Source organism: Saccostrea cucullata, unplaced genomic scaffold, assembly GCF_032062105.1.
Source record: "Saccostrea cucullata isolate Sc308-1 unplaced genomic scaffold, CSIRO_AGI_Scuc_v1 ctg2245, whole genome shotgun sequence".
NCBI classification, from domain to species: Eukaryota; Metazoa; Mollusca; class Bivalvia; order Ostreida; family Ostreidae; genus Saccostrea; species Saccostrea cuccullata.
The window spans coordinates 1-27,482 of record NW_026919667.1 but is presented as its reverse complement, the minus strand read 5'-3'; the positions used below and the strand labels follow the sequence as shown (position 1 = coordinate 27,482).

Here is a 27,482-nt window from a genome sequence, read left to right as displayed (position 1 = left end):
AATATTGCTTTTCCATTTGGCTAGGAAAAATTTATTGATTGATTGTCTGTATATTATTTAATGTACCTCTCGAGAATTTTTCACTCATATGGAGACGTCACCGTATGCCGGTGAAGGGGCTTCTAATTTTGACCTATACTTGGCACTCAGGGCCATTGAGCAGTGAGGCATCTTTATCGTGCCCACGTCTGCCGCTGACACGGGGCCTCGGTTTTTAAAGTCTCATCCGAAGGACCCGCAACTTTCACTTCAAAGTGCAGAGCGCATGGCAAAGGAACAGTTTCTACCCATTTTTTATCGACTTAGGTCAGTCGCGGCCAAGATTCGAACTCACGACCTCCCGATCACTCTACCGACTGAGCTACCGTGAACGGAAGGCTAAGATAGAAGAACTGTACGGTAAAAAGCCTCAACTACAGGTGTAACTTTTTAACTTTTTAACATTTTCATAGGTATCAGTCACATAACTGAGATGTCATATTTTAGTTTGATGGTTCGTTATGAATTAGTCTGATGGTTCGTTTATACAGATCTGATGGTATCTTATCACAGCCAAGGTTATTGGAGAAGCTAAAAAGGTTTTGTCTTTAGTGTACATCATTTCCGCAATAAATTTCAAAAGGAATCTTAATCTACTACATGTATGGTACGATAATTTTTGTAATTGATTTTATTTTAGTTTAGAAAAGATTTATGGTACATTCTGATGTCTCTTTATAAATATTAAGGTTTGGTATAAAGTGTGGCTGTGTGTGTGTAATTTCAAAGAAATACATAGGACTTTTCAAAAGATGGTCTGAGAAAGTAATGATATTTGTTTACCAGCTAGGTTTGCTTTTTCTTTTCAACCGCCTGTAAATTTTGCAAATTTTAAGCTTATTATTAAAGAAAACTTTAACATTTTCACAATTTTTAGAAGCATTCCTTGGACACGCCGATTCAGATTTGCTCAAACAAAGGGACACATCCTATTTCAAGGGGAGATACGTGTTATCACCTGTAAATAATAGTCTTATCGACAACCAATGTAATAAAAAAAATACAAAGCTTTTTAAACAAGTATGAATTCAAAAAAAAGGATCAAACTATGGTCATTGTAGTATATGTAGCTAATAAAGAGGCTTCCTGAAAGTTTTACATGGGGATACGGCATATAAAGGGAAATAATTTTAAGAAAGGTTCATCTCAAGAACAGCAGTCTCGGTTAAAATATTTATAAATATGTGGTGCAATTATAATTTTTTCCCATCATACTAGTAATCTCCCGGAATTTGATGAGTTGAACAATAAATCAAAGTTTTGCATACTACTGTATGGTAAAAATCTTGTAATTTTTAAACGTAATCTTGGGTAAACACGTCATGAACAATTTGATATTGATGTCATATCAATAAAAAAGTTTTTTCACTAGCACTGGTAACACCTTGTCTTTAATATCTCCAGGGGGGGGGGGGCGATAGTGGTAATATTAAAACAATTCAGAGTATTTTTTTTCTTTCATTTAATTCAAATGATTTTTGGACCCTTTGATTGAATAGGAGGATAAGTTCGTTAACTAAATATATACAGTGAAGAATTTTTAAAGAATAAAATCCATGTTTATCATTAAGATATTCACTATCTGCATGTAGTGGTAATTCAAATTTGAAAGTCATGAAATAGCAACTGTGGCTAGGCAAGAACAACATTATGGTGTCTAATTTGTTCCTAGAAATGAAAAGCAAACAAAATAATAGCTGCAGATCTGTAGCTATCCGGAAAAATATATATTGATAGACCGGATAGCTTCAGTGCCACCCATTGAAAAAACTGTATATTTATTGCGCACAAAAAAATGCGCTCGGTTTTCGATTTATTTCTCCATGTTCCTAAAACTGAAATCTCATAATATTACTAACCGTGTGTTCCTAATATATTCTTTGACTCCTTCCACAACAAAACATTCGTCATAATTATTTTTAATAGTCCTCCTGACCCTGATAGTGTAATCATCGAACATTTCGATTATATATACTGCCATTTTGGTTTCAAAGATAATTCGGTCCAATATGCTTCGTTCAGATGTCAACTACGAATGTAATTGATAAAAGAAACAGAAACTTCTTAAAATCTTCCCTCTTTTGCAATTGAGGTAACAATTAGGAAGAAATAATCAAGAACCGAGCGCACTTTTCTGTGCGCAATAAATATACAGTTTTTCAATGGGTGGCACTGTAGCTATCCGGTCTATCAATATATATTTTTCCGGATAGCTACAGATCTGCAGCTAACAAAATAATAACGGTAAAGAAAGTTAATTAGGTGAGCATACAGACTTAGGAGTCTCATATTGACCTAGTCAAGTGCTGTAATTATTACCAGTATCAGAAGCACGTAATAATTGCACTATCTGTTTCTCAGTTCTTCTATTTCACCGTGTAGAATAAGTTTGCATAAAGCATTGTTCATCTTTAGTGAAGATAATTTTCTCTGATATTAACAGTTTGATGGGGGTACGTTTACATAAAAATTCAAGATGCCTTACTACAAAAATGATTTTAAAATGTTCATCTTTTTGTGATTAAACACAAATGAAATGAATAAAAATAAACATATAAAAATAAAAGTGAATACATTAAAAAAGACAATACGCGAGTTTCGAGATTGTAACTCTCCTGCGATAGAGGCGCAAAAAGTATCCATTTCAGCAAGGAGGTGGTACAGTTTGTTTATGTATACAAACGTGCATGAATAAATAAACGATGTTTATGGCTTTTAAAAATTAATTAATGTCATAGAAAGATGAAAATGTTAAACAGTGATGCATTTTATGATTTTATCAAGCTCAATTGTGTATATTTATATATCTACTTTCAATTATAGGGTACTTGAAAACGAAATAAATGTCGTGGTCTTTATAAAAAGTAAAAAAATTTCTTGATTGAACAAACATTCTCTTAAAAGTTAGTTTTTTTTTAAAGTTACAATAAGGGATAAAATCAATGTGCCATTTAGATTGCCGACATGTAATGATCAGTTTCATGTTTAACGGATTTATTAGAGGTCCATATATCTCTTCCCTCGCCTGAAAAGTCTCACATCCACTGAATTTTCTTTTTGTTCCGATTTTTTTATTTTAAAGAATGACACTTTTACTTTAATTCGGTTATTCTCGAGTTGAACAGTGCATCCTTTTAATTATATAGTTACGATAAACCAGTATTTCGATGATGCGATATATCAAATTATAAATATCTGTCCCACCTGTTTGTTTAAGCGGCAACCAAACTCCCCTCCTCAACGAAAGAGTGCACCAAGGTAGATAATCTCGAAACCTGCGTATTTCAAATACAATTTAATACTGTTACACGTAAATTGGTTTAAGCATTTGCGACAAATGTATAACAATGATTGACTCTGACTTGGTCATTCAATTAAAATTTACTTACAACAATTAAAATCAGTTATGTTCGCCAAATAAAGTTTGATAACAGATTGTTATTAATGATTCTTATTATGTTCCCCAAATAATGATAGTGATTTAGTATCTTAATATATATATATAAGGACTACCTGCTACTTGATACAAATATAGCCTTTCGCTAAATAAGGTCAATCCTTAAGTATAGAAACCTTACTTGGTGTACGACGTCGATATGTATTTAAAGGATTGTATCAAGTCAGAAGTGCATGTATATATATTTGTATTATCATCCTTCAGAAATATACAGTCAATCTGATTGGTTAAGAGCAGGTCACGTTTGTTGTCGCCCTTTGAATGAAACTACAGTGATTTAAGCGAGATAAATTGCGCTCCGTTATTAGCAGACTTATTTTTATATTCATATGAAGCAGAATTTATGCAAAATCTTATGCGTGAAAAGAAGAAAACACTTGCTGTGGCCTTCAACTCGACATTTAGATATATCGACGACGTATTGTCAATTAATAATGATAATTTCCATTCCTACGTCGACATGATATATCCTGGTGAGCTTGAGATTAAAGATTCCACAGAGTCCGACACTTCTGCTTCATACTTGGATATTTTACTTGAAAAAGACACTAATGGTATTCTAAGAACCAAGCTATATGATAAACGTGATAACTTTAACTTTTCTATCGTCAACTTCCCTTACTTATGCAGCAATATACCTTCATCACCTGCATACGGAGTATATATATCTCAGTTGATTCGATACGCAAGAGCATGCTCTACGTATGAACAATTTCTTAAACGAGATAAATTATTGACAAGCAAAGTTGATGAAACAAGAATATCAACAGTCTCGCTTAAAGTCATCATTTTGTAAATTCGATGGTCGATACAATGACCTTGTCAGCAAATACAATTTATCATTGAATGAAATGCTGACTGACGTTTTTCATACCAATTGTTAGTCCATTATTTATACAATGAATTGACGATGTATTTTTTCCGTTATTTCCCTGATTATGACAACGAGCACACGGCGGGTGTGAGCGGTCGGCAGGGGATGCTCACTCCTCCATGGCACCTGATCCCATTTCTGATGTTTCGGAGGTCCGTGTTTGCTCTGCTCTTATTTTGTATATTGTTTAATGGACGTTGAGATTGAATACTGTTCGTTATTTCCATATCCTTCTCTTATTCATAAGTACAATTTATAGATATGCAGGATAAGTAAACAATAAATTCTAACGATGACGTCAAAATTGTCTGTTGACATATTTTGAAAGTATGGAATCAGAGCAGAGTAGAAGAAAACAAGAGGTTTGATTGTTATTTTCTACTCTACGTAATTGATAATCATATTCTTTAGGATAATAAAAATATAATGGACTGTTTAAAAGGAAGATATTATCAGGTCTGAGTAGGGTGGTCACCCTCGGGCACAAGCGCCCTTGGGTGACAACCCTACTCAGACTGATAATTGGCGATGTCTCCCTTCTAAACCATCCATAATTGTGTATTATTATTTTATTTTTTTTCAATAATAAGTATAACAATTCTTTAAAATACAAGTACATGTTCCTAATACTTAAATGTTTCTCTTATAATGCATTTATATGCATTATGACGTCACAAAACTACAAATGACAGCTACATGTAATACTGACGTAGTGTTGTCATCATTATTTTTGCTTCATAAAATAATACATGCATTTTCACTTTAGAAGCACTATGTTTATGAGCTTTTGTTCCAAGCTTGAAATAGAAACATCTGGTTTATAAGATGCTGTATACTTGGTCATGTTAACGACCTTGAACCAGTCAAGTGGAGACAGAAAAATATTCACACAAAGAAACGTCCTTCACTACGTATTAAACTTTAAAACATCTTGATCTAAAGTTTTGCTGCATTTTCCCCTTGGTTTTCCTCAATGGACGTGAGTCTCTCTGTCCTGGATATTGACCTTTGGAGGTCGTCTGACCTATGACCGTTGACCAACAACCGCATCAGTTCCTCTCCGCTGTCGTCTGACATTCTTGGCGTGCGGGCATCTGTAAAGATCAAAATAACATCAAACGGGTGGATCTAAAAATATTACAATTCCAGTTTAATAGTCATTTAATTATTAATCATTTTATCCAATAGAAACATAAATTTTAATAGTAAAATATGATCAAATAACCAAATGCTTTCTTTTTATTTCATCTGAAATACAATATTTATAGAATATATTTAAATTAATTTAACTAATTTTAAAATATCATACTGTGTCCTAAACAAACATGCATGACACTCAATATATTAAAATAAAATGCTCTATCACTAATACAAATCATCACAACTGGAAGATAAATTAAACAAAAAACTTAAAATAACGTTTGTAGCGTCATTCAAATGAAGATTATATTGTATGGTCCTGTTGCAAGATGGCACCACCCTTCGTGTTGAAAAACAGAATCTATTGCTATCAAACAAGAAGTGTCATTTGTCATTATACATAAAGACAGTAATCACAAGCACTGGGTGAAAAAAGTGGTTTCCCATCACGGGAAACTTTATGGAAACCACATGGAAACCTCAAGTTTACATTATGTTTCCCAGTGGTTTCCGTAGCGGATGCTAGGTTATTCCGCCAAGTTTCCGTGACACGGAAACCCCCTACGCTCCGATTCCATAAGGTATCCCGAACCACGGAAACCTCTGTAAACCTGAAGTTTCCCAAACATCCATGTAGTTTCCCGTAATGGGAAACCTGAAGATTCCACTGGTTTCCAGAATCAGGAAACTTGATGAAATCGGAGCGTAGGGGGTTTCCGTGGAATGGAAACTTGGGGGAATCTTTAGGTTTCCTTTTACGGGAAACTACATGGAAGCTCGGGAAACCTCACGATTCCTAAAGTTTCCATGACTAAGGAAACCATATGGAATCGGAGCGTAGTGGTTTCCGTGGAATGGAAACTTGATGGAATCTTTAGGTTTCCTTATATGGGAAACTACATGGAAGCACGGGAAACCTCACGATTCCTAAAGTTTCCTCCACTCAGGAAACCATATGGAATATGAGCGTAGTGGTTTCCGTGGAATGGAAACTTGATGGAATCTTAAGGTTTTCTTATATGGGAAACTACATGGAAGCTCGTGAAACCTTATGATTCCTGCAGTTTCCTTGACTCAGGAAACTATATGGAACTTGTGTAACACTTTCTGTGTGGCGGAAACTTGGTGGAATTATCTGGAGTCCCATTCCTGGTGGAAATTACTGGGAAACTTCGAGATTTCCTAACTTTTCTAAAGGAAGCAATGTGAAATAATGTGTATTCTTTTAAAAATCTATCAAAAAAATTTATTACATGTAAAAGAAAAAAGCATTACCATTTTATATGTTTAATAATTCATTTGATGTACAAAAACTGTAACTGAATTTTTCAATGATATCAAAATATTAAATAAATCCATATATCTTAGATAAACAATGGAACAGTCTTTCACATTCAAGTCCATTCATAAGGGTCATTAAGTACTTCTTTCAACATCAGTTTCCTGGTTTTCTTCACATCACCTTTGATCTGCAATATTCATACAAAATTATTATATGATGTCAGAATTATAATGCTTGAATATAACTAAGAAATCTGAAAGATCAGTCAATGTCCTTTAATATACCAATATCAATAATTACTTTCCATGACCATGATACATATGATTTCAGCATTTAATGTATCTCTTTAATATTTAAGGTAGTTCTATACTCGGCACTAAATGGGCTCAATCTTTAAAAATCTGCTTTTATAAGATAGACATACATCCCAGCAATGGATAAACACAAGAAAAATTATATGTCAACATGTTCACTTTTCCGCTATAGCCTATCGGAGTATATACCCCGAAATGTAAAATACTGAAATTTTACCTATCCTAGATTTTGATGTATATAAATTAATTTAAGTCTAAATATTCAACTTTAATACCCCAAATAGAGTAGAAACATGTTAGTAAACAATATATAATCATTGTTTTGCATGAACTATTATAAATAGATGCACTTTGTTAGGCTATTGTATCAAAATTTGATGTGAGAAAATATGCTTCATAGGCCAATCTCGGTCATAAAAAAAAATTATGGACTCAAACTTCGTAAATTTGCATTATTTTTACTAAATTATATTTAAGAAAAATAATAAGCTTAAAAAAACTATATGTTGACGCATTACTTTTCGTGGTATGAGCTCTACACTAAAGGGACCCCCCTATTTTCTTTCTTCCAGAAGTGATATATTGCCACATATTTCTGTAATACTGTTAATATTTGAGTGTATACTTGTATTAACAAAGTTTTACATAATTTAAAACAATAATTATACAAACCCAAAACCTATTGTCCCTAAAATTTATCTTATTTTACTCGAAACAACTAAAAAAAAACCACTTGTCTGTAAATTGGAGACGATGAAAATGAAAGTAATTGACTGATTCTCAGAAACTGGATGATTTTGCTACAGAAAGTAACGAAGTGTGCTGCAAGTGAATCGACGTTTGTCAAATACTTATTCAAAAGATAATTTTGCATTGGGATTCGTGGGTAAGCAGGTTGAGAAAGGGGGGTATGCGTTTTATGCAATAATTATTATTCAAAGTAAATTTTGTAATGATTGATTAGTAAAATCCATAAATTGTCAAAGTCAAATCGTAGTCATTACTTTTCTTCCGAATTATCACTATTAGCTTCAACTTGGCCGCCGACAATTAATCGGCTCGATAGTTTGATACATGTTCTGATGTAGCAAATATATAGTGCGTGTTATCGGCGCGGCATATAAAACATGCATCATTCACAGAAATATCGTTTTATTACCTAATTATTTCTGTCAACCGAAAGTTGTTCACAGCCTTCTCTTTTTAATTAATTTATCTTTAAACTGTAGAATCTGTGTTTCTTGACGCGACCGACTTCGAGCAAAATCGTTACCGGATAATTAAAACGCTAAGTTAAAGTCAAACCAATATAGTTAAAAAATCTCATCTCGGAAAAAGGAAGCGCGGTTCCGGTTTTACTATTCGTAAATGACGTAGTGCGAGTATAGACCTACTTTAATGCTTTATGATAAGTGAAAAAAAAAACAAGATGTGTTTGTGAAACACTATGCGCCCGGCGGCAACAAAGTTTAAAAAATCTATTTTTAGCATATTGGTCACAGTCAAGGTCATTGACCATGGTGTCATTTGAAAGCACTTAATCGGTGGAGTATGCATCCCAAATGTGAAGTCCCTGTCTCCTATGGTTCAAAAGTTATGGCAAAAAGTGTAAAAAGCTATTTTTAGCATATAGGTCACAGTCAAGGTCACAACATCATTGACCTTGTCGTCGTTTGAAAGGACTTTATTAGTGGAGTATGCATATCAAATATGAAGTCCCTATCTCCTATGGTTAAAAAGTTATGACAGACAGTAGAAAAAGCTATTTTTAGCATATAGGTCACAGACAAGGTCACAAGGTCCTTCACCTTGGTGTCATTGGAAAGGACTTTATTAGTAGAGTATGCATACCAAATATGAAGTCTTTATCTCTTATTGTTCAAAAGTTATGGCAAAAAGTGTAAAAAGCTATTTTTAGCATATAGGTCACAGTCAAGGTCACAAGATCATTGACCTTGTCGTCGTTTGAAAGGAATTTATTAGTGGAGTATGCATACCAAATATGAAGTCCCTATCTCCTATGGTTAAAAAGTTATGACAAACAGTGGAAAAAGCTATTTTTAGCATATAGGTCAAGTCAAGGTCACAAGGTCATTGACCTTGATGTCATTTGAAGACTTTATTAGAGGAGTATGCATACCAAATATGAAGTCTCTATCTCTTAGGGTTTAAAAGTTTTGGCGAAGGTTAAAGTTGACAACAGACAGACAGACAGACAAACAGACAGGACAAAAACAATATGCGCCCCGAAAAAATTCGGGCGCATAAAAAAAACATAAGGCCAAGCTTAAAAAATTCTTTGTTTGCAGTTGCCGACCTACAATTTTTAGACTGGGTAGGTAGGTAGGAATTTTTTTTTTTTTGAAAAAAAATCTTTTCCAGATCTTTGTTAGATAACATAAAATAAAGTTTTTCATAGGCCTACTTTACATGAATAAGCTGCACTCTTGGTATGATTGATAAAGAAAAAAATTGAAATTGAAACAGTTTTAATATCCTGAAAAATTGGAGAGAAAAAAAAATTACAAAATGGCTAAAAAAAAGTTTGGGTCAGGTGCATTTTCAATGGGTCGGTCGGCAATTACAAACAAACAATATTTTATTTTAGGCCTAATATAAATAATGTTTTCAGCCTTATTATGTCATTGAGAGTATATTACTACATGTATCTCATACTAAGAACCCTGCTTTAAGTTTGATTAGTTTGAGAGAAAACATACTCTTTATAATAACAAAAATATTTGGGAGAGATTTTTTTTATATTTTGATATTCGACCTAGAAATTGGTTGAAGATCATTGCAGACCCTCCACGGAGTCCACCCCATTGCACAAAAGCTAGATTACACCAGGCAGGGGAGAAATATACTCTGGACTACGATTTTAAATAAAGATATACAGTAGATTTTGATACTGACCTTTGACCTAGAAAATTGGTCCAAGGTCACTCTTCACCCACTATCCACAGGCTCTCTGTAGTTTAAGTTTGAGAGAGAAATATGCTCAGAACAAGTGATGTCAGATGGAGTGATGGGTAGACACTGTCTTAGGGCATCCACAGAACAGGGCCTAAAAATAATGCAATATATATGTATTACAGTATAGATACACATGTACTTGTATATTAATGACTTATCATATGCTGTATTGGACACATATGATTTTATCATGGTTTAAGTATACATACAGTCTATTAGTCACGCAAGTTTTTTTTTTTATAAAAAGAGTAGCATGTCGGCGAATAAAAATAAAGTAGTGTACACCATAGATAAAGAAATGTTTGTAGAAGTATTGACAAACTTCATACCTTTATAGAATGAAATCAACAAAAACTGCACAAAAATACAATCGTGACAATTATACAATGAATTAATAATACAATTAATTCTTTTAATAGATTGCCTTAGCATGCACTACCTTAAAAGCCATTGTTCTTAAGGAAAACAAAATCATGCAAAATATTATAGACTTTTCTTTATCTAGAGCAATGGCCTTTGGAGAAAAAAAAATGGCTGAAAATTTTTTAGTTTGTTAGATATAATGTATGTGCATTTAGGACCCTACATTGTAATTTTCGTGCGAAAAGTGCAGGCGTTTACATCACGGGGATCTGCGTACATATTTAAACAAAAAAGGGGGAAAACGTTTTATGTGATGAATTATATTATAAACATTTATCTAATAAATGTCTTTGTAGAACGTTAGATTACAAATTTCACACAAAAATCCATCAACAATATTAAATACAGTTTTGATTTCACATTGATCTATAAACGTCATTCTGATTTAATATAATTATACACGACGAGAATTAAGATCTATTCAATACCTATAGAAAATTATTTAATTTCTAAAGAGGAGAGTTTTATTTTAAATCAGTAATGAAAATTGAAATAAAAATTCTAAATAGTTTGTTCTTTCATTGAACTTATTAAATGTAGGTTATTTTATAAATATGTTCTCTTGTATAACTTTATTTATGGAATATACAATTTTTTAAATGATAAAAGAAACACGAATCATCATCTTAATTTAAAAGAATTTTCGGTCGGAGACTGTGTGTGTACATGCTCGACAACAGCCCATTGTTCCCTTTAGGTACAAAACCGTCTCAATTCACATAGAATATACAAAAAATACACAGTGACAGGTGTCTTCGCGGCACGTGTCTCCACGGCACGTGTCTCCACCTGATATGGCACGTGAGGACAGGTGTCCCTAATTACACAGGCCGATCATAGTGACTTTTTCAAAAGCGTTTTTTTTTTGGGGGGGGGGGGGGCTTCTCAAGAAAAAAAAATAAAAAGCAACCCACCAACCCCAATAATAAAAACAATGATTTAATAAATTAAAAAAGACAATATTCACTATTAATAGTAAAATACTAGTATGATAATACTCAGCCCCAAGCCAATTCGATGAATGATTCTTATCTGACCAGTTTATATTAATATATTAATTCATATTAAAACAAAAGCTTTATCAATTTCTAAACTCGTATTTAAAAACTTTAAACACTAAAAATGTAATTTTGACAAACCAATTGAAGTATTTTTTTCCTGACTAATTACCCCCGTATATAAGAAATGCCAAGTGTGAACCTCTGGTATGTAACACAAATGCCTGGTAAGGTACCTTGATGTCTTGTGAATACATGTAATTATGTAAAAATAATTCTTCAATGTCAATTGCAAAATATTGGAAAAAAATTAATTAATATTATTGAGGAACGTCTCACCTGTCCTTAATCAGTAATCGTAACTTGACACATTTCTTTATTTACTTTTTAATCGATCTTTTTAGTAAACCTTTTCTGTAAATAATTTCATTAAATGTACCCTTCCTTAGCTCTTCCATTTTTTTTCAAAGGAACATTCATCATAGACAGCTTCAAGAAAGTGGGATCGGAAATGATTGATTTCTACATAACTGCATGTACTTACTTTTTCCTATTCCACTTCACGCATTCTATACGAGTTTACCAAAACTTATGTGATAAATCAAATTCAAAATTAAATTAAATCAAATAAAATTCAGTTAAATAAAATTAAATTAAAATTGAATTGCGTTCACGGTGCTGAAATATTAAATTAATCACACAGAAATACACATCTAGTTATTTTAACTGTTTGAAACTAATTATTTTGATACAGCATGTAAACACTTTTGAAATATTTCTATAATTGGTAAAAATATGGTAACATAATTAAATATTTAACTTTTTGTAAAATAAAAGGTAGGTTGGTTAGTATTGATATATACTTTCAAAGTTTCCCTGCCTGGGAAACATGGGGAAAACTACACATTGGTGGCTTCCATGTCATGAATCTGTATGGAAACTACTGAGGCATGTTTACATGGTTTCCTATCTTGGGAAACTTACGGGAAACCACAGGTTGGTTGTTTCCATATCGGGAATCTATATGGAAACCACCAGGGCATGTTTCCATGGTTTCCTATCTTGGGAAACTTACGGGAAACCACAGGTTGATTGTTTCCATGTCGGGAATCTATATGGAAACCACCGGGGCATGTTTCCATGGTTTCCTATCTTGGGAAACTTACGGGAAACCACAGGTTGATTGTTTCCATGTCGGGAATCTATGTGGAAACCACCGGGGTATGTTTCCATGGTTTCCTATCTTGGGAAACTTACGGGAAACCACAGGTTGATTGTTTCCATGTCGGGAATCTATGTGGAAACCACTATGTGGTTTCCATAAAATGGAAACTATATGGAAACTACTGATGTCACGATTCCCATATGTTTCCATCGGGTTTCCAAATTTGGGAAACCTGGCTTTTCATCCTGTGAAGAATGCTACAAAAGCATTGTTTGATATGGTTTCTTAATTAATCTTTTTATTATCTCTCTTAATAAATGACAAAATTGATCAAAAATACTAAGTAATCTTTTGCTTTGCCTTTGTAAAAGGCTTGAACAGACGGGTAAAGAAATAAATACATGCACATATAAAACACATTATTTCAATTTGAGTAACTGAGTGGTTTTATATTGTTTTAAGTCCCTCTCGAAAATATTTCAGTAATATGAAGACGCCTTTTTTTCATTTTGATCTGAGTTAATCAAATCAAACTATTAGGTTCGTTACTAGACATCCACAATAATGATTAAGTCAGTAAAAGTATATAACAAACCTTTGAAATCGCTTATCATTTATAAGACAGGAGGGAACATCCACTTAATCATTTCACCGATTAATTTCGACGCGGATGATTTCTTACATAAGCCAGTTATTGCATTTTTTTCATATAAGATATGTATTTTAACAAAATTCAATCAGTTCTTTATAAATGGGCCGTCAAACTAAAACATAACGAGCCGTCGAACTCATACATAAATCTCAATTTTGCCATTGATGCCTAGTATGAAATGGTTAGACTGTAGTCGAGTTTTTTTTCAAAGAATTCTTATATCTAAAAAAACAACATCGAATGATGGAAAGATAATTAAATTTAATTTTCTAACATTTTATTTTTAACAGGTTAAGTCATATTAAGGCAAACATGGTTTCCGAAAAGTAAACGGTTTCCCAAAGTAAAATTTTATATCTTTTATTTATTTGTATCCATGATGTAATATATTTGATACCTGATATACTACGTAACTTATTATATTTAGTGATCCTACATAGGGAAAAGTGACATACCTGAAATTCATGTGATTATCTTTCTCTTTGAAAATTATAAATATATTTTATGTGAATATCATGTGAAAATAAGTTTATATGATATTCACACAATTTTATTTTAAACTTTCATGAAGTTTTCTTTGCATGATATTAATGCAATATGCTCTTCATATAAAATGTATATGAAATCTATGTTAAAATCACATGAAGTTTTCACATAAACTTTACATGTTTTATTTTTCGAGTCTTTTCCATGTGAAAAATTCACATGAAATTCATGTTTGCAACTTTTGCTTGGTATTCTTTTTAAATTAAAAAAATGCAAAAAGGAATTCCTGAAACCATTCCTCGACCTCTCTAACAAATTATATTCATTCTGCGCTTTGAAATTCCCGTTATTTATTTTTTTCTTCCCCTGAGGAGATAAAATTTTATAATCAGCACCACTTTATTCGATAAGCAACTAATTTTTTTTTACACTAACACATGTTTTTAATGTACACAGCCAATTGTGCCTAACGTTAATTTAACGTGAAAATAACATTAATTTAACGTTAAATATTTAACGTTAAATTAACGTCAATCGAGCTTATACATGAATTTAACGTTAAAAAATTAACGTTAAATTAACGTTATTTTCATGTTAAATTAACGTTAAGCGTTAAATTAACGTTAATTAGTTCACACTAATTTAATGTTAAAATTCATAAAAATTGTGTGCATATTTTTGGAATTTACCTTCCTATTCCTCCAGAAAAATACATGTTCTTGCATTATAGCAGAAGCTTAACTGATTATCTTATTTCTCTAAAGGTACAACAGAAGCTCATCAATTTTTCATTTTTCCTTGTAGCACTGCAGAAAGCTAGGCTTGCATGTTGACCTCATCCCTGGTGTCACTTTCTTTTCAGTTTGAATATATCCAAAAGGATAAAAAGGACCCATCAGCTCTTTCAACAAAATCTCTAAAATTCTGAGCATTGCCTCTGATTTCAAATTTTCTGAAGAAAAATGAAAAACAACAATTCATCCATTAACACTTTTAATCAGGCATATTCAATACAATGCTACAAATCTTCTTTCTTTTTCCAATCTGAAAAAGAAGAGAGGCAAACACATATAGTATAATATTTATATGAAAATAAAATACTTCAGCAATACATTAACAACTCAAATTTGTCTAAAATGTAATGAATGAAAGAGGAGGTCCATTGGCCACATCCCGCACACGGGCTAGCTAAAAACACAGATTAGTTAAGTATTGAGAAGCTTACTTTATACTTATTTGGGGAGGGGGTTTGAATTTTCTATTTCTTGAAAATGTCACTACTACAATACAGCATACATATATTATTTTGCCATACTTGAAAAGAAGATTTTTAAAGATTTTTCCAACACATTACCTGATCTCCCATTGTGACCCCTTGCTAACCCCAATCACCGGGGCATTATTTGAATAAATTTAAATTTTTACTACTTGCAGATCATGTCAATCTCACAAAACAATTGTTTTTCTGTTCTGGAGAAGATTCCGTTTCCTATGTATTCTTATACAAGTCTGTAATCCCTCATTGTGGCCACACCCTAACCCTGGGGGTCATGATTTGAACAAATTGAATCTACATTTAGTACCTATGGATGCTTCCACATCACGTCATGAGATTAATCATTCCTGTCCTAATGGTTCTGAAGAAGATTCTTAAAAGGTTTTTCCTATGCATTCCTATGTAAAATTTTGGCCATTGTGGCCCCATCCTACCCCCGGGGGTCATGATTTGATCAAACTTTAAACTACACTACCTGAGGATGATTCCACATAAGTTCGGAGAAGATTTTAAAAAGGTTTTTCCTATGCATTCCTATGTAAAACGTGGGAACAAATTTGAATATACACTACAGGGGTCAAGAGGTCATAGATGTGCGTATCGATAAATGTTCAACGGAATTTCTCAGTGACGTCATAAAGGGTCGACACACATTCATTGTCTTGTATACATGCCATTGGTTTTGAAAATTAATGTATTTTGCATGTTAAAAGCCACAAACAGTGTGATCAGGCAAATATAAAGTAAGAGTAAGTCAAATGAAAATAAAAGTAATAAGGTATAATTTTAAAACATCCAACGGGCTATAAATATGGGTTGGTACGAGATTAAATTCATTGGAATTTAATCTTGTAAGTCATGACCAACTGATATTTATGTCCGGATAGATGTTTAAAAATACCTTATTTCCTAAGTAAGTCCTTGAAAAAAATTATTTTTGTTTGTTTCCGCTTTCCCGACCGACCCTAATTTATAGTGCCGACCCTAAAATTTTCTTTTTATGCTTTAGTCCAATGAAGTGCAAGATTTCACCCAGGGAATCATAGTCTCCAATTTTCTCTTCAAGACAGAAAGAAGTTTGCGTCACCTTTCTATTATAAATTTAAGCCACATAAATCCTTGAAAACACCTTTTCTTTTGTCATTATTGTTACTTCTATAAATATTTTGATTAAAGAAGTAAAAAAAAAATTCAAAAAAAAAATTGCTTTCCTACCTACCCTATATTTTTTCAGACTGAAAGCGGAAACAAACATATTTTTTTCTAGGCCTAAGACTGAAAGTCCATTGTGCCCCCCCCCCCCCTGGGTTGAAGAGGCTTGAAAGTACACTATCTGAGGATGCTTCCATTTAAGTTCCATCTTTTCTGGCCCAGTGGTTCTTGAAAAGAAGTTGAAAATGTGAAAAGTTAAAAGATGGACAGACAGACGCCGAACAAAATGTACGTGATCTGAAAAGTTCACTTGTGCTTTTGGCTCAGATGAACTAAAAAGCTTCTAGTATTTAAAAACTATATACTTCCATATACATTATTGTACAGAAAGACTGGCAAACAGACATTGTATTTCCAGTATACTTTCAAAACCAGAAGTCTCTGTCAAGACTGTAGCTCTACTTGTTTATACTTAAAACAAAGGAAGAGAAAAGTAGCAGTTGAGACTTGAGACTTTAAAACAGCAATATATACACTGTAAAAAATGATCCTTGCCATTCATCAAAATACAAAACGGTGCACAGAATTATGCATCTTAGTGAAGTCTACTTGTGTGCCAAGTTATATTGAATTCAGACCAAAACTGTAGGAGGAGTAGCATTTTGAAAAAAAATCACAGAAATTTCTATTTTTAGAAACCATGGCAACACCATTCATCGAAATCACAAACCGTTGCACAGAATTATGTATCTTAGTTTAGTCTACTTGTGTGCCAAGTGATATTGAAATCAAACCAAAACTGTAGGAGGAGTAGCATTTTGAAAAATTGTTTACAGACAGACGGATGGACGGCGGACGCATTACTATTGCATAAGCTCTTCTGTTCTCTGACCAGTAGAGCTAAAAAATTAGGGGTGAATATTAAATGGGTGAAAATATTTGATATGTGTTCAGAATAAATGCACCTGGTATTTTGAAGATTGCTTAAGGTGATGAAATATATTCACTTTCTTGTGATTATCATGTTCATGTCAGCAAGACTTTATACTGAGTTAACCTACGATCATAAAAAAAATAATCAAAAATCATTTATTTGAAATGTAATATCTTCAAAATATGATATTCATAGATAAAAACCAAATTTTATGTGCAGCGTCTGATTCAAAGCAAACTTTTAGTACAGTGAAAGAAACCTGGCTTTAAATTTGTCTCTTTAGCATAAACTCTGGTTCAATTTATAAATTTTTTCTAAATGAAAATTGTGAATACACTATGTATATACTATTTTATAAATAACCTTTATTCCTGCATGGTTATCCCGAAAAAAACATCAATTCCCTTAAGGAGGCACCAAGGAATGGTATATAGAGGCTGTATTCTGCTCTTTTCTTCATGTCTTGCATACAAGTATCTTTTCTGTATTTTGCAGTAAAAGAAAAAATCTCGATTTAATAATGCTTATAAAATGTTTCTGAACAAAATATTGACAAGTGTCAATTAAGTAGTGACAAGTACTTAACTGGTATTTTAAAAAAATTAGTTGGGGTGTGTGAATGTAAATTTCACTGTCATTACATTTACTGTGGGAATTGTTTACATTTTGTTCCACTTTCAATACCTGTTTTGAGTTCCACTGGCATTATAATTTAGGCAGCTGGGTTCTTCCGATCGAGTCTCGACGACAAAGTCCGATTTGATGGACGAGGTGAAGAGGTTGCTAACAGTAAGAGCACCCCCCTTTCCCAAACCCACACGTGTAACACACCCTTACACAAAAACAGAGTGACTTGTGTCGGAAATAAATTGTGTCGGAAATACTTTTTGAACCTATGGTATAATACTAACACAACTGTTATCTTTATATATTTGGGTTAAAAATTTATTTCCGACACAAGTGCCAATACCTCCCCCCCTACCCCACCCCAACCTCGGCGGTTTTGAGTATCCACGTATGGACATCTTAATAATTAATTAAATGTCACTAAAATGATTGGCAAGTATTGAAGTATTGTTTAAAGTTAGGTCTAAAATTTGAATAATAATATTAACCTTGTCTAGTTAACATGAAATTAACATTAAAGAATTAACGTTAATCTCATGTTAATATTTTGGTTCTAGTTTTTTGAGACCACTTTAAATGTTAATGTTAATTTAATGTTAAAAATTAACATGAAATTAATGTTAAGTTAAATTAACGTTAAAAATTAACATGAAATTAATGTTAAGTTAAATTAACGTTAAAAATTAACGTTAAATTAATGTTAATATTTTTAACATTAACTTAACACGAAAGTAACATTAAACTAACATTAAGCTAACGTTAATTGAATGTTAATTGAGATTAACACTAAATTAACGTTAGGCACAATTGGCTGTGTATGTTGTTTTATAATCATAATGTCTGCTTATCGCATATCATGTGCATCAGGCATATTTTATCTATAATTTCTGTCTAAAAATATAATCTCCACTTGGTAAAGCATTTTTTATGACAATATAATATCTACACTTCAATAATTATACTTTAATAACATTGAAGAAAACACATTTTTATACCATACATCGTTATATTTTTTTTATTTGTTACCTCCCTTTCATTATTTGCTTAAAAGGTCCAACGTTTTTGAACTACCACAGACAAAACATGATCTTACACTTGAGAAAATGAGTTTAAAAAAGATTTTAAGCAATGTGGAAGGAGTTTAAAATATCTGACACATGCTGAATATTTATAACTAAATAGGAGCACATAAAAGAGTCGAATGTTTTACGTAACATTTGATTAATATAAGGATTTCATTTTTTCGGCTCGATTGTTTTTTGGAGCCCTCGGACGCAAACTCATGGGCTGTGGCCTTTTTTTTCTTCTGTGCAAATAAACATTAAGTTTTTTTTTAATTACTTAATTTTAAGAACATGAATGAACATGTTGCATATGAATTCTAGCCATTTTTTTAATTTTAAACATTTTTATTTTTTAAATCATATGAAGTCAAACATGACTAACCTTGACATAAGTGATATGCCAATGTCAGGGAAAATACAAACATTAGAACAACGGACTGCTTGTTCAAATTTAAATGCTTATTTATCATGTAAACCAAAATAAAGAAAGAAACTTCGTCGATTTTTGAAACTCTTCCAGACAGTCATAAATAAACAGTTTTTAAAACCTATTTATGTCAAAGGAAACCATTGCAATACAAGAATCAGATACTGAAAGAATTGGAAGTTTCAAAATCAAACCAGAGAATGATGATGTTAACATGAATTTATTTAAAAGGCGGGACACATTCCTTTACAATTTACCACAAGAAACCCTCACATAACTCACATAAGAATAATACTTCTAATACAAGACATAATTAACTGGTTAGGCATGTAAGGTGGATCAAGGGGGATTTCTTAATTAAGATACATTTCCTGTTATGAAAATTATTCGATATATACAAAAAAAAAGGTCGAATCATTCGTCCTGATGTATGTAACGGCTTTACTAATCGTTCAAATTTCTGATATATTATACAATAAATGTTTTTTTTATTAACTCGACATGATCGTGAAAAGATTAAAATTATGTATTATAAAATAAATTGACAAAACATAAACAAGTTTAAATATTTTAATTGATCTACAATTAAGGTTACTGAAAAAGCAAAACAGGTTTTGTTTTAAGTGAACACCATTTCTGCAACAAACATACAAGGAAATTTCTTCACTGTGTTATGATACGTGTAAAATAATTTATTTCAAATAAATCTCCAAAGGCGTTTTACTCTGGTTTGGTATAATACTGTAATTTTTGTTACTGGTTCATCAGCTTGGTTTACAGCACCTGAAAAATTTGTTACGGCTGACTCAACAAAGAAGTGACCAAATATTCCTGAAAATTATAGCTGTTAAGTAGCTGTCGTCCAAGTAGCAGGAAACAAAATAGTTTAAGTTTTGCCATTAAAGAATTATTCATACAATGTTAACATGTTCCTAAAACATATATACACTTTTAAATATATTGTATTGTCTGCATTTGCTCAAATTTTGTATCTTTAAAAACATGAAAAACGAAGCTCAGACTAAAAATGAGACTCGTTAGATATTATCTTTGATAACATACGGTTGATAAAGTTCCAAAATTTTGCCTTAATTCCAAAAACATTATCTGCGTCATCATAAAACTGTAACAGAAAACCCAAAGGTCAGTTATCTAGAAAGCTAGAACGTATGGGTTTCCCAAAAAATTACTTTAGGTTTCCCTTTGTATGTCAAGGTCTCTGTACCAATTTGTTACAAATTAAAAGAGGGAGGGATAATTTGGCATGGATGAAAAATATGGGTATAAATTTGTCATTAATTTTGAATCAATGTTCAGTTCATATAACTTAGTTAAAATTGAATTACAGTATAATCAACAAGCAATTCCTTTAAAATATTTGTATGTTACATGTATATTTTAAATAAAAGTACCACTGTATTTTATTACTATAACAGTTACTGTATATTTATGTAAACAATCAATCGTTTCTTTCCTGTTACGTTCTTTTATATAAATGATCCCGTTATTATATACTCTCGTACATAAATATAAATATATTTTTCTTTCATTTATTTGCTCTTCATTTTGTAAAGCAATACAATTTATGAATACTACACAACATCCCTCTGGAACCAATCCAACACTCTTAGAGTGTCAAAGATATTTGCCCTACTCTACTGAAATTAAAACAAATGAATCTATTTCGACACACCTTTAGTTTACATACTCCTCCTCTAATTCCCTCCTTCTCCTCTGAAATGATACTCAACGCATGTCTCCCCCCCCCCCATAAAAAATCAAATGAATGAGATATTGTTTTGCTTTTTAAAAGTTGACCCGAGCTCTCTTAAACCAAATAACTTGTAATTTTCATAAAAATCCTCAAGTTTCAGCCCTTTTTCTTTCCTTCCTCCTGTAAACTTTGCAAATTTTAAGCTTATTATTTAAGAAAAACTTTACTATTTTCACAATTTTCAGAAGCATTCCTTGGACACTCGGATTTGCTCAAACAAAGGGTCATATCCTATTTCAAGAGGAGTTACGTGTTATGATGAAAAGGTTTCATCTGTAAATATTATTGGTATCGACAACCTCTGTGGTAAAAAATCAGAACGTTTTAAATAAGTGTGAATTCAAAAAAGGATCAAACTATGGTCATTGTTGTACATGTATGTGTAGCCTATAATGAGGCTTCCTGAAAGTTTTGCATGGGGATACGGCATATAAAGGGAAATAATCTTATAAAGGTTCTTCTCAAGAACATCTATCTCGGTTACGATATTTATAAATACGTGGTGCAAATGTATTTTTTTCCAGTCATACTAGTAATCTCCCGGAATTTGATGAGTTGAACAAGAAATCAAAGTAGAACTACTAATGTATGGTAAAAATCTTGTAATCTTGGGTAAACAACTTTATTAACAAATTAATATTGATGTCATATCAATGAAAAAGATTCCTTCACTTGCACTGATTACACTTTGTCTTTATTATTTCCTCGGGGCGAAAGTGGTGATATTAAGAAAAAATTCAGAGGGTTTATTTTTTCAGTTTATTCAAATGATTTTTAGACCTTTTGATTGAATAGGGTGATAAATTCGTTGATCAAAAGTATACAGTGAAAGATTTTTTTCAGAATTAAATCCATGTTTATCATTTATATAATTATATTTTATATTTATCTCAAGTACGGTGTTTCAAATTTGAAAGTCATGCAATAGCAACTGTAGCTAGGAAAAAACAATATCATGGTGTTTAAATTGTTCCTAGAAATAAAAAGCAAACAAAATAAGAACGATAAAGAAAGTAAACTAGGTAAGCATACAGGCTTAGGCACAGGAAGAAACAAGACCTTTCAGTTAAAACTGAAAGGCGGCTTTCAGTGAATTTTAAGTGGCCATTCAGCCACTGAATGGCACATACATTTCAGAGACCATTCAGATGCCTTTCAGCTACATTTTAGGTACCTTTCTGTCACCATTCAGCGGAAACTATTAATTATATTCCAGCTGCACTTGCTAAAAATAATTATATCACAGAGGACACACAAGAAATAGTAGAAATGTTTAATTCTCATTTTTCAAATATTTCTACAGAACTTCTTTCAGGCATAAGTAAGGAGGAAATTGACTTGACAGATCTTTTAGATTGTGTTCAGTCTAAATTGGGAGCAGACAAGTTTTCTATCCCATTCATAAATCATGATGAAGTACTAGCTTTACTCAATAAACTAGATATTAGTAAATCTTCAGCTGTCACGTTTATTGAAACTTACTTCACAGATAATACATAAACTTGTGACCCATATTATAAATACTTGTATCAAAACTGGCATTTTTCCCGATAGTTTTATACTTGCAAAAGTTACCCCAGTCTATAAAAAAGGAAACAGATTAGATCCAAATAATTATAGGCCTATTTCTATTTTACCAACATTATCAAAAGTTATTGAAAAACATGTTGCAAAATATATATGATATATTTTTTCGGATTTTGATCTTATACAAGACTCTCAACCAGGCTTCAGAGAACTACATTCATGCCAAACAGCCCTTACAAAAATTACAGATGAATGGTTAAATGAAATGGACCAAGGTAAACTTCTTGGTACTGTTTTTCTTGATTTCAGTAAAGCTTTTGACCTTGTCAATCATGATATTCTACTTAAAAAACTACAATGTTATAACTTTGACGCAATAACTTTACAATGGTTCAGATCATATTTAAAGTGAAAGACTTCAAAGTGTACATCTGTCCAACAAATTTCATCTTATCAGCAAGTCACAGCGGGAGTTCCACAGGGATCTATTCTAGGTCCTCTTCTGTTTTTATTTTACATTAATGATCTTCCCTTATGTATTACAAAATCCAAATTAGACTTATTTGCAGATGATGCCACTTTACATGCATCAAGTAAAGATTCTCAAACTATTGTAGATACATTATAAACGGATATAGCTTTTATACAAAAATGGTGTTCTCAAAATCAAATGGTTCTAAATGCTACAAAAACTAAATGCATGTTAGTTGGTACGCATCAAAAGAGATCAAATTTTTCTGAGCATGAAATTAATCTGTTTGTATCTAACAGAATACTTGATTTTGTATCAAATGAAAAAATTCTTGGAGTTTATTCAGATAATTCTTTACAATACAATGTACACATCGACCATGTTTGTAAAACACTGTCACGTAAAATTTCTGCCCTCCGTAGAATTAAAAAGTTTCTCCCTATTCAAACACGCAAGCTGTTTTACAATGCATATATTATGCCTTCAATTGATTATTGTTTAACTGTTTGGGGTAATACATCTCACTCAAATCTTCAAAGAGTATATAAACTTCAAAAACGTGCTGCAAGATGTATTTTAGATGCTCCTCCTGATGCGCCCTCGCAACCTCTTTTTGAGAAACTAGATTGGCTCACAGTGTATGAGCAGCTTATTGTAAATAAATATGTTTTGTTATATAAATCATTGTTCAACTTTCACCCTACTTATCTAAATAGTATGTTTGACTTCCAGTGTAATAATCGATACAATCTTCGATCTGAATCTAATTTAGACCTCTGTGTACCATCTCATAAATGTAAACTCTTTGAGAACTCCTTTCAATACTCTGGTGCTATCTTATGGAATAATTTACCTGTACATATAAGAATGTCTCAAACACTCAATGCTTTCAAGCATCAAGTCAAAACATTTGTAAAACAATGTAGAAATAGTTTATGATTATTTATTGATTTTGTATATTTATATATATGTATGTATGTATGTTGATATTTTGTCTATAGAAGGCCCCGGGGAAGGATAGTGCGTGCACTAATCGGGTTACCTTCTTTAAATAAAGAATTATTAGGGTCTTCCGTCTCCAACGGAAGACCCTTCTATTATTCTATTGTTTCTTTTTCACTTTTATTATTAAGGTCTTCCGTCTTCAGCGGAAGACCTTATTGTTTTTCTTAGGTTTCTTTTCCACTATTTTTATTATTGTTTTTTTTTCTTACCGATTTTGTGCGCGCGATTTCTCGAAAACGGCTCGATCGATTTGCATGAAACTTTCAGGTCTGATAGAACATCAAAAAATCTAGATATACATTTTTTCATTTTGATGACGTCACTTCCGGTTCGGAGTTTTCTGCGATTTAGTGATTTTTAGAGGGTCACTTTGTCCGGCAGTTTTCTCAAAAAGCACTCAACACAGAAGCATGAAATTTTTACTGTTGCTTAGAGCAACCTTTGGAGAAGTGCACTAAGTATATCACAACTACCGGAAGTACGAAGCGCCGACGCTCGCTATGGCCCGAAAATAGTCCTATCAAGAATTTCAAAATTTTTACCTTCTTTTCTTTTTACCTAGAAATATTTTGTTAAAGCATGTAGAACAAAAAAGATGTAGAATTCCAAGATCTTTCAAATGACATCTCCAGAAAAGGGCTGGCTCCTTACATTAAGGGCCTGAAGGGGCCGAAAGTTTTTCCTTTATATCTTAAAAAGTATTGACAATTTGTCATACGTCAAAAAAGCAAAGTTGTTCAAAATGTCAAGCTTAATCTATTGAAGTCGTCAAAATATGTCCGGAGTCGTCACTTCCGGCCAAACCGGAAGTAGTCGGAAAACGGGTATTTCTGCCGTTCTTGACAAGTTTTTTTGGCAACATATGTCTCTGGGAGCATTAAAACTAATTTTCCGTCCCTCGTCGTCACTTCCGGTCAAACCGGAAGTAGCAAAAAATTGCTTTTTTGCATTAATTAACATGGATTTAGAGGATTCAAACCATTTTTGGCGTTATTTCTCATTTCTGTTAAAAATGAAAGCTACTTCCGGTCAAACAGGACGGAAGACCTACTCGTTGCTTTGCAACGAGCTTTGCTCTAGTTATTATTATTATTTTTTTCTTTACACATTTTTGTGCAGACGATTTCTCAGAGATGCTTGAATGGATTGCCTTGAAATTTTCAGGAATGATGTATCATGAACTAAACCTGATACTTTTTTTTTATTTTCCGAAAAATCACTTCCGGTCGGAAGTTATCGCCCTTTAATCGAATTTTTAGTGACCATTTTGTCCGGACAAAAACTCAAAAACGACAAAAGCTAGAATGCTGTCCTTTTCAGGACTGATAGACAACATATTATAGTTTTGCACCTATACTTTCAAATATTCCGGAAGTGCTTAGTATGGAAGCTCGGTAGGGGTCAAAAATTAGGACATGAATCATGACTGAAATTTTGAGACATTTTCCATCATATCTTTTAAAGTATAATTATTTTGTTAAAACATACTGAGCAATATTTGTGCAGAATGACAAGATCTTTAATATGATATCAAGAAAAAAGTGCTGACTCATCACATTAGGGGCCGACAGAGGCCAAAAGTCTTTATACGATAACTCTGTAACAGTCAATATTTTGTAATACATTACTGAAGCAAAAATGTTTATCTCAACGATCTACAACTATATATTATAATTTTAATGTCGTATGTTACATAATTAGGGGCCACAAGGGGCCAGAATGCTAAATCTTTGACGCTTTATATCTCAAGAGTGAGAAATATTTTGATAAGTAATATTGAACAAAAGATGTTCAAATTAATGTTCTAAACAATATGCAACCTTTCATTTTTTGCTAAACATCCCCATTAAGGAGTTGAAGGGTTGGCCCCTAAATATTTCTTTTGCTAATAGCTCAAAAACGAAAAAGAATTTCTGATTAATTGTTGAACAAAAAATGTTCAAAATCTTAAGAGCTGTACGATGAGATCATGAAAAAGGGGCTGGGCACTCGAATTAGGGGCCAAGAGGGGCCAAAAGTCTTCAATCGATAACTCTTTATTAGTTAATATTTTGTAATATGTTACTGAAGCAAAGATGTTTATCTCAACGATCTACAACTATATATTATGATTTTTATGTCGTATGTTACATAATTAGGGGCCACAAGGGGCCAGAATGCTAAATCTTTGACGCTTTATATCTCGAAAGGCAGAAATATTTTGATAAGCAATATTGAACAAAAGATGTTCAAAATAATGTTCTGAACAATATGCAACTTTTCATTTTTTGCTAAACGTCCCCATTAAGGAGTTGAAGGGTTGGCCCCTAAATATTTCTTTTGCTAATAGCTCAAAAACGAAAAAGAATTTCTGAATAGTTGTTGACCAAAAAATGTTTAAAATTCTAAGATCTTTAAGATGAGATCCTGAAAAAGGGGCTGGGCACTCGAATTAGGGGCCAAGAGGGGCCAAAAGTCTTCAATCGATAACTCTTTATTAGTTAATATTTTGTAATACATTTCTGAAGCAAAGATGTTTATCTCAACCATCTACAACTATATATTATGATTTTTATGTCGTATGGTATATAATTAGGGGCCACAAGGGGCCAAAATGCTAAATCTTTGATGCTTTATATCTCGAAAGGCAGAAATATTTTGATAAGCAATATTGAACAAAAGTTGTTCAAAATAATGTTCTAAACAATATGCAACCTTTCATTTTTTGCTAAACGTCCCCATTAAGGAGTTGAAGGGTTGGCCCCTAAATATTTCTTTTGCTAATAGCTCAAAAACGAAAAAGAATTTCTGATTAATTGTTGAACAAAAAATGTTCAAAATCTTAAGAGCTGTACGATGAGATCATGAAAAAGGGGCTGGGCACTCGAATAAAGGGGCCAAGAGGGGCCAAAAGTCTTCGATCTATAACTCTTTATTAGTTAATATTTTGTAATATGTTACTGAAGCAAAGATGTTTATCTCAACAATCTACAATTATATATTATAATTTTAATGTCGTATGTTAAATAATTAGGGGCCACAAGGGGCCAGAATGCAAAATCTTTGATGCTTTGTATCTCGAAAGGCAGAAATATTTTGAGAAGCAATATTGAACAAAGGATGTTCTAAATAATGTTCTGAACATATGCAACCTTTCATTTTTTGCTAAACGTCCCCATTAAGGAGTTGAAGAGTTGGCCCCTAAATATTTCTTTTGCTAATAGCTCAAAAAACGAAAAGAATTTCTTAACAGTTGTTGAACAAAAAGTGATCGAAATCCTAAGAGCTTTTAGATGACATGAAGAAAAAGGGCTGATTCCTACAATTAGGGGCCGTTAAGGGGCCAAAAGCCGATTTTTTAAGTCTTTAATGTTCAATGTCTTTTTACAGATTGTGGTAAATCATTATCTTTTAATGAAAATCTCAATCAAAATCTTAT

The 27,482-nt window shown here is 32.3% G+C and overlaps 1 long non-coding RNA gene across 1 annotated transcript; it reads right to left on the bottom strand.

The window, feature by feature from the left end:
• Positions 1-14,785: 14,785 nt before the first annotated feature.
• Positions 14,786-17,927, bottom strand: LOC134235812 (uncharacterized). Its single transcript, XR_009985485.1, has 4 exons — positions 17,853-17,927; positions 17,532-17,650; positions 17,200-17,291; positions 14,786-14,850 (listed from the first exon to the last, which is right to left on the bottom strand). It is a non-coding gene; the product is annotated as an uncharacterized LOC134235812 (long non-coding RNA).
• Between the last annotated feature and the right edge of the window lie 9,555 nt (positions 17,928-27,482).